This window comes from Limulus polyphemus, unplaced genomic scaffold (assembly GCF_000517525.1).
Source record: "Limulus polyphemus unplaced genomic scaffold, Limulus_polyphemus-2.1.2 Scaffold5083, whole genome shotgun sequence".
Taxonomy (NCBI): domain Eukaryota; kingdom Metazoa; phylum Arthropoda; class Merostomata; order Xiphosura; family Limulidae; genus Limulus; species Limulus polyphemus.
The window spans coordinates 71,254-80,499 of NW_013670693.1; the positions used below are offsets into that span (position 1 = coordinate 71,254).

The 9,246-nt window shown below is 33.4% G+C and overlaps 1 long non-coding RNA gene across 1 annotated transcript; it reads left to right on the forward strand.

Moving 5' to 3' along the window:
• Nucleotides 1-6: 6 nt before the first annotated feature.
• LOC111089042 lies at nt 7-4,524 on the forward strand. Its single transcript, XR_002613403.1, has 2 exons — nt 7-2,125; nt 2,160-4,524. It is a non-coding gene; the product is annotated as an uncharacterized LOC111089042 (long non-coding RNA).
• The last annotated feature ends 4,722 nt before the right edge of the window (nt 4,525-9,246 follow it).

The following is a 9,246-nucleotide window of genomic DNA, read 5'->3' on the forward strand; positions in this document are numbered from 1 at the left end:
ATATGTCATTTATCACACCGGCTGCCATTTGATTCACTTTGAACGAGGATATCTAACTTTTTTTTTCCTCTCACACGTGGTCAGAGAATAGAATCCCACCCCCATCACCAGCTGTATTGTTATTTAAGATATGTTTTGGAACAATCCTCGTCTTGTCCTTAAAAAAACAAAAAACATTACAATAAAAACAATATCACAGTAAACATACATATATATATATAACTATTTGAAAGGTTACAAGCGCAAGGAGCACAACATTTAATACGTATTTTTTGTTTTGTTTTGTTTACTTAATTATAACAGTCAAAATCACATTGTTTCTGAACGTTCAAATCGAGCAGGTTTAGTTGTGTTTTTTTGCAGGTACTTTCTATATTCTGCTGTGAAAAATAGCTTGTAATATTTTATAACTTCTGTTGTTTTGTACGCGATATCTTCATTACTATACAAGCATTACACCAGAGGTCGCTTTGTAACAACAATAACTGTGAACTCTACACCAGAGGTCGCTTTGTAACTACAATAACTGTGAACTCTACACCAGAGGTCGCTTTGTAACTACAATAACTGTGAACTCTACACCAGAGGTCGCTTTGTAACTACAATAACTATGTGAAAGAGCTAAGTAATTTCGTGTTTGCTTCTACTGTAAAAAAAAAGTAACTTAAAAACTGTCTCAGGGATGTCTATTGTAAGGAATTTGGACATTTCACGAGCTTGTTAACGGTTGCCAAAGAGGTGATATGTTTTAAAGTGAGGTGAAAACGAACTACCAGTTCTTGTATCACCTCAGGATCAAACTAAATCAAAATAACCCACGCTTAATTGATATATTTCATCTATCGCGTTAGTTAGGCCTATTAGTTACCTCAAAGTGGATGAACTTAACATCAATTTTTTGTAACAATGGAGTTCGCATTAATGTCTTGGAAGACTGGAGAGTATGTGAAAATATAACAATATTTTTTGTTTAAATGGGGAAGCACCGAAACCAATTCAGGCAATCAAACTCAGGTATTGTTTAATATTTTATTGTTCCTTATAAATATAATGTTTTTTTTTTTGTGTGTTAGAGTGATATTTATGTTTCGCGCTAGCAGTATTTGTGGTTGTCCAATGATGGCTGGGTGTGTTAACACATTCCACGATTAATAATGGAAAGAAAATGGATCCTTTAATCACGGTTTGACTGTATTTTTTATCTTTCAGTAAAACGTATGCTGTTAGAATGAACGTGTATATATTATATATATATATGAAAGAAGTCACGTTATAGAATTTTCAGTTAAAGTATACGATCTGTGAATTTATGTTTATCTCAAGCACCTCACTGTGAATTGTGTTTAAAGACGTCATTAGTTTTCAAAATATCCAAGTCAAAATAGACTTAAAATACCGTATGGCTACGATGGTAAAAAATAATAGCAAAGTCATTTCGCTGAAGCTCCTTCAACGTTCCTTGCTTTATGTGTGTTGAAATGACTACGTGACTCCAAATTTTTCAAGTTTTAGTGTTACACCACGACATCTAGTCCCGAACTGTTGTCATGATGAGCAGATATAAGAACTGTAGGATACAGTTAACACTATCACTTGAAACCCTCCTATCACGACGTGACCCGAACATATTGTTTATCAAACATTCGGGGGGTAACAAGTAATTGGAGGGGAACCGGAATTTGGATCAAGAGTTGGGAAACGGACTCAGATGCTCAAATTCAAAACACACACGTATATATATATATATATACATACATAGATAAATAGACACGTCCAATGATCTTTCGTGATACTGAGTCATTTATGAGTTCTTCTTCCCATTTTTAGTGTAAGTTATTAATTAAACAAAGACAAGTGTAAACGTTTACTTTTTTTTTGTTAATGTTCAAGAAACCTGTATCGTAATCTACACATTGTTTACAGGGTAAAAACCCGCTATGAAAATTAGGGGGTACGCTTTAAATAAGAAACTTCATCGGAATGATAGTTATCCTGAGTTGTCATAGTGACAGTTGTCATAGTGACTCGTGCTCAACAATCTTTACAGATAGTTATCCTGAGTTGTCATAGTGACTCGTGCTCAACCATCTTTACAGATAGTTATCCTGAGTTGTCATAGTGACTCGTGCTCAACAATCTTTACAGATAGTTATCCTGAGTTGTCATAGTGACTCGTGCTCAACCATCTTTACAGATAGTTATCCTGAGTTGTCATAGTGACAGTTGTCATAGTGACTCGTGCTCAGCCATCTTTACAGATAATCTTCAGCAGTTATCGTGGGTAGACTCGTGATTGAATTATATTCGACTCCGACCTAGTGGTTAGAAATAAACCCCCCGAGTTGTTTTAACTTTAAAAGATTACATCTAACTACAGAAGGACCTGTACAAGTGCCTTCTTAAGTATTTTTAATAAACAGTCTTTTATACGGTTTTATACTTTCCCACGATTACATTTCGCCAGACACTTCTAGCCACTAAGTCGGAGGCTCTAAACCTAATTATTTTGGAATTGGTTTTTTCTTGCGCATTGACTATTGAGCCAAAGTGGAATATAGGTGGATTCTTGTTTTTGTCGCCTGATTTATTGACCTTACTTTCTCATCCTGTGTCACGAATCTGTATTTTTGACCTTTGAGGATATTTTTTGGAGTGTTTTCTGTGTGTTCGTAGAAAGGTTTAGAAGAGTGAAAAGTGTGTAAAACCTTTAGTTACTCTCGTTATAAACAACAAAACATATATATATTTTACACGATCTTCTCGTGGTTGACGTTTTTCGTGTCGTGTTATTTTTGTATAACTTGTGTCTGTAACACGTTTTCACACTTCACGAGGCCCGTGTTTTAAACGCTGTAAAGACTTGCTTCATTTAGAACGACGACATCAAGTTTTGTACCATTGCCAGCAGACAATAAAAATCACAAATAAATCATTAATTACGATCAAAACGTTAAAAAATCTTCGTGCTCCAAATGTCACAGCGTTACCATTTGTCGAATGAGAAATTTACGTTTAATATATTCGTGTCTTCCTCCAGTTTATCGAATTAGACAACAACTGTAAAAAAAAATATATATATATATATTTTAATTTTCGTTTACTTCTCAGTTTTTCACAGTTTAAGGGCAAGGAAAATCTGGTTAATTCTGATTTTATTCTAACGCAAAAGTAGGTTTAATTCTTCTTAATTACCAGGATATATTGTAAAGGAGCTGTTGTTACTAGCACTGAAAATGTTAATACTTTCTCAATTATCTAATGGAAAAATAAACTGTATGGTTAGTGGCAATCAACTAAGAAAATCCTATAGTAAAGGCAAACAGTTCAATTAAGAAATTTTAAAGCTAAATATCAAATTCATAGAGCAAGGGGCAAGGTTGTTCTGAAGGAGGAGAAGGCGTAGAAATTTGATATAAAAATTGCGATTAAATGTTCTTGCCTAATTCTAAATCAACATTTAAAAACAAATGAGGTATTAATACCTGTCATTAGTAGCTGTGAAATAAGGTATTAATACCTGTCATTAGTAGCTGTGAAATAAGGTATTAATACCTGTCATTAGTAGCTGTGAAATAAGGTATTAATACCTGTCATTAGTAGCTGTGAATTAATCGTAGTTTCTGTTAAACACGACTGAAGTAAAGCTATTTCCTGACTAACAGGTTCAAAAAGGAGTTACGAACGGGAAAATGAATATTTCTTGCAACCCTTGTCTCCAACAGAAAAGAATAAGACACATTTGGATAATCAATGTAGTTAGGAACAAAGAGCTTAATAATTTAAACGGAGACTTTAATTTTATGTTAAAAGTAAAATCAGTTTTCTGGCGTCATTGATTAATAATTCGGTATCAAGTTACGTACTGTTACAATTACGTTCATCTAGCCTAACAACAGTAACTAATACCTTATTACCGTTAACTATAAACATTTGTCCTAGTATTGTAATTTAGAATTAGTGTGTAATTACCTTTTTTCCTTAGATTATGTGATAAACTGAGTAGCTGTTATATTCTTTTTTTCAAAGGAAATCATATTGTTTACAGATATTATAGGGTTAACGAGGCTCTGTGTAGTAAGTAGTTTGGAACTCAACTGAACTTGTTTGCTGCTATTTACTTGAAAAGATTATTTTAATATTGGAGCTCAAATAAAATTAGAACATTTTTAATACATAAAACTGCATAATAATAATAATTGATATTCATAGTAAATAATGCAATAAATAATAAAACAAATCATAGAAAATTAGTTTAAACATCGTATCTACACCCCTGTAGTAGGAAAGTTTACTTTCCGAAGTTACTCAGGTTATTGAGTTTTGTGATTCGTCTATTTATCGATCCCACGTGCTTTCCGAGTATACTATACCCTTGTGGGGATCGCTTGAAATACACGATTAGGTTTTCTTTATCTTGTACGTACGTATGTTAATATAGAAGAACGTGTAACTTTCTGTGAGTATTAGAATTATAGTGTAGTTCGACGTAAGGTAAGGTTGGTAGAAGGTATACTATTTCCAAAACGTTTCGTAGCGCGTTGACTCGTGTTGTGTAAAAGACAAATGCATTACAAATAAAAGTTCAAATATGGAATATGTCTCGCTATAGATCTTACTTTTGAGCATAAAGTCAAAATTATCAATTGTTCTACTTTGTCCTTCATCAAATGTCTAAATACCTTATTCATATTTTTCTTAATATTTCGTACAAATTTATAAACATCAAATTGTCCATATTTGTAGAAACGTTGGTTCCTACCTTAGATTTTTGGTCAAATCAAAATTATAGATTATTCTACTTTGTCGTTCATCAAATGCCTAAACACCTTACTCACATTTGATATAACTTCATAAGCATCAAATTGTCCATATTTGGAGAAACGTTGGTTCCTACCTTAGATTTTTGGTCAAGTGTTGTGGAATGTATTTCCATTTACATTAAAACAGAATCTTGGAAACACAATTCTGACCAGAGAGCTTTACTAAGTACATGAATTCTGTACACATTTTTGTGTGTTCCCAGGTGTTTGGTGTGAAACTTCAAAAACAAACATTTTTTTTATTATTATTGGAGGTTTAATCGTTATACAGATGTAACTCGATCATAATAAAAAATGTTAGTGATTTGTCCATGAATTTGTCTCCTTCTTTTATGTCAGCGAAATTCTTGAGTTTTATTACAAACAAATTCAAACTTGGCTACATTTTTTTATGATTTACAAGTTTAAAGATTATCATATATCTGATCATTCCAAAGAAGACAAACAAAACAAAAAAAGTATCGTGTTTGTTAATCACTAATCGATAAAGCAAGGATCAACTAGCTGCTTAAGAAATAATTTGTGGTGATCTGATGATGACAATTATTATTCCCGGAACGTTAATATGTTATTATATTTTAATAGGCTGCTTTCGTCCAAACCTTATTTAAATAAACATGTTTAGTTGAAGAAGTGAGAGAAAAAAATAAAATGATCACGAAATTACAATACGAACAGTAAACGTGATCACGAAATTACAACACGAAAAGTAAACGTGATCACGAAATTACAACACGAAAAGTAAACGTGATTACGAAATTACAACACGAAAAGTAAACGTAGAGTAGGATTTAACATGACTTAATTCTTTGATATGAAAGAATGAACACACTTTACGGAATGTTATAATTAACACGAAGGAAAGATACATGAACTTTTTAAATCAAAACTTGACGGCTCCGGTTTTGTATCCGCCATTTAATTTTCTAAATTAATCTGATTTGTTTGTTTGTTCGTAGTTAAGCACAAAGGGCTCTGTGTGCTCTGCCCACCACGGTCATGGAAACCCGGTTTCTAGCGTTGTAAGTCCGGAGACATACCGATGTGCCACTGGGGGGGGGGGATTAATTTGAACAACAAGAAACCTGATTATTCGCACTTAGCATAAGAATGGGTTTCATTTTGTATGGCAAAATAAAACAGTATTTCGAACTGTCTGTCATAATAGATAGTTAAAACTATCACCGTATAATATTTTTATCTTTAAACACTCTCCTACAGTGGCTCAACGGTAAGTCTGGAGGCTTATGACTCTAGAAACCGGGTTTCGATACCCTTGGTGGGCAGAGTACAGATAGCCCATTGTGTAACTTTGAGCTTAATAACAACTAAATCAGCGTTTAAATTACACGTTTTTTTGTGTTTGTTTTATGTTAAAATCATGTACTGTGGGCTTTAGAGTTCTTTGTTACGTCGTCTGGGTTTTGTAACTTGAGGACCAGATTGATTGGGCTAATAAATTAAGATATTTACCGCCGTTGATAATATGGTTGTGTCCCCCAGTATGTCTGCGGACTTACAACGCTAGAAACCGGGTTTCAATACCCATGGTGGGCAGAGCAGAGATAGCCCATTGTGTAGCTTTGTGCTTAACTTTAAACAAATAATATGGTTGTATTATTCGTATTTAGAAAATTCAACAAATAAAAACGGAATATTGAAAAAAAAAACGTTTTTAACGAAATACGCATTCGTTTTTCCGTTGTCGGAGCTTTTTAATAATTGAATAGATATTTAATAATAAGTTCCAACTTATTCCAATTAAAGGCAATAGTTTTACAATGTCTCCTTATCCTAATTTCTTCGTGCCAACTGGACCAGACTTTGTCCTGACGAAGGATAATTAACAGTGTTATAGTTTGTGACGCAATAGTCTGAATAAGAAATCACGTGAGCATGGGGCCGTCTTTGACGCGGTGTACGTTCATGTTTGTGAGCCTAGCTTTACAGAGGGAGGTACACGTATAGAAACACCACTGATACAATAAAAAAATATACAATTGGATCAGTACTGGAGCGAAATCATTAAATACACTAAATCTGTCTTGTCGTTTTACTGTAAATACTTCATTCTGACTTGTTTAGATTATGCTGTATATGAAAACGAGGCTTCATGGGTGATATGGGGGTATGACGTGTTATGATATTTCAGGCACACAGTGATTATCGCTGAATGATATGTACAAAACGTCTTTGATTTCACATATATCTTTGTGTTGTTGTTGGTTCACCTGTATCAGACAAGACAAGAGCTTACTCAACATGACTAACTGAAGCTTAATTTACATCCAGATGCTTTAAATATACATGGCCACTCAACAAAAACTTCAAAATCTAATCACATTTTAGTGTTTAGTCACTAAAACTTAGGTGTGTACAATAAAACTTAGGTGAGTACAATAAAACTTATACACATTATGAACTTATCAACATTCTTGTTGTTTAGATTTACTTCGAGCTTTTAGGAATCTAGATTAGTAACTGTAATGGCCCCTTAAAGATTTTAGGAATCTAGACTAGTAATTGTAATGGCCCCTTAACATTTTTAGGAATCTAGATTAGTAACTGTAATGGCCCCTTAAAGATTTTAGGAATCTAGACTAGTAATTGTAATGGCCCCTTAAAGATTTTAGGAATATAGATTAGTAATTGTAATGGCCCCTTAAAGATTTTAGGAATCTAGATTAGTAATTGTAATGGCCCCTTAAAGATTTTGGGAATCTAGACTAGTAATTGTAATGGCCCCTTAAAGATTTTAGGAATGTAGATTAGTAATTGTAATGGCCCCTTAAAGATTTTAGGAATCTAGATTAGTAACTGTAATGACCCCTTAAAGATTTTAGGAATCTAGACTAGTAATTGTAATGGCCCCTTAAAGACTAGTTTCCTAAAATCTTTAAGGGGCCATTACAATTACTAGTCTAGATTCTTAAAATCTTTAAGGGGCCATTACAATTACTAATCTAGATTCCTAAAATATTTAAGGGGCCATTACAATTATTAATCTAATTCCTAAAATCTTTAAGGGGCCATTACAATTACTAATCTAGATTCCTAAAATCTTTAAGGGGCCATTACAATTACTAATCTAGATTCCTAAAATCTAGTAATTGTAATGGCCCCTTAAAGATTTTAGGAATCTAGATTAGTAATTGTGATGGCCCCTTAAAGATTTTAGGAATCTAGATTAGTAATTGTGATGGCCAGATCCAAATATTCAATTAGTGGCACAACAGTTGACGGTAGGTGCTCTTGATTAAATGCCTTCCTCCAGTCTATTAGTTTAAAATTAGGGATGGTTAAGGCAGGTAACCCTTGTGTAACTTTACGCAAATATCCGAAACAAATTTAAGGTCCCATATTTATGAAAGTTTTGAGGCAGCCCAAATTTTCAAGATCTCCACCCCTTCTATAACAGACTTATTATCCGCCTATTGAACTACCATTCACATATCTCACGTTTGTTTTTTATTTATAGAAAAGCCACATTCGACTGTCTTCTGCGGTCAACGCTGGGAGTCGAACCCCGGATTTTAGCGTTGTAAGTTGGCAAACTTACCACTGACCCACCAGTTGACCTTGTGAGAAGAACACTCAGTTGTCTTACAGATGTTGATATCTCATCCATTTGTTTTCTGTTACAAACTTTAAAGTTAATGGTGTTTAATTGAAGATACGAACTATACATTCATGAGTGTTCCTTATAATCTTGACATTTAATAATTTGACTGAGATATTTCTGCTTATTCCAAAGCAGAAGAATGGGCCGGAGTTTGCAGATGCTGGTCATATTATGAATAATTTGAGACTAACCAGTGACGCTCTCGCTATGTTATAGCACGTGATTATATTTAGAAACTATGTTAAAGAAAAGCTTTCTTATAACTTCAAAAATACGGTAACCTAAGCGACGAAACTAAAATACCATAGAAATGTAATGGCAATTAAGAAGTAAACACAGCATTCAGTTCTATTTAGCATCCTGTGTAGCTAAATTTGGTAAATAAAATAACGATACTTCAACGAGCACTGATATCCAAAATCGAAGTAAAGATATCAGCATGCATGATTACACTGAAAAACCAAAATATTTGACTATAATAGATCGATATTAGAAGCGCATGAAGATATTCGAGAACAAAACAGAAGTAAAGATATTAGCGGAAGTAAAGACATAACCGTACATGATTAAATTGAAAGACCAAAATATTTGACTATAATAGATCGATATTAGAAGCGCATGAAGATATTCGAGAACAAAACAGAAGTAAAGATATCAGCGGAAGTAAATATATTAGAGGAAGTAAAGACATAAGCGTGCATGATTAAATTGAAAAACCAAAACATTTGACTATAATAGATCGATATTAGAAGCGCATGAAGATATTCGAGAACGAAACAGAAGTAAAGTTATCAGCGGAAGTAA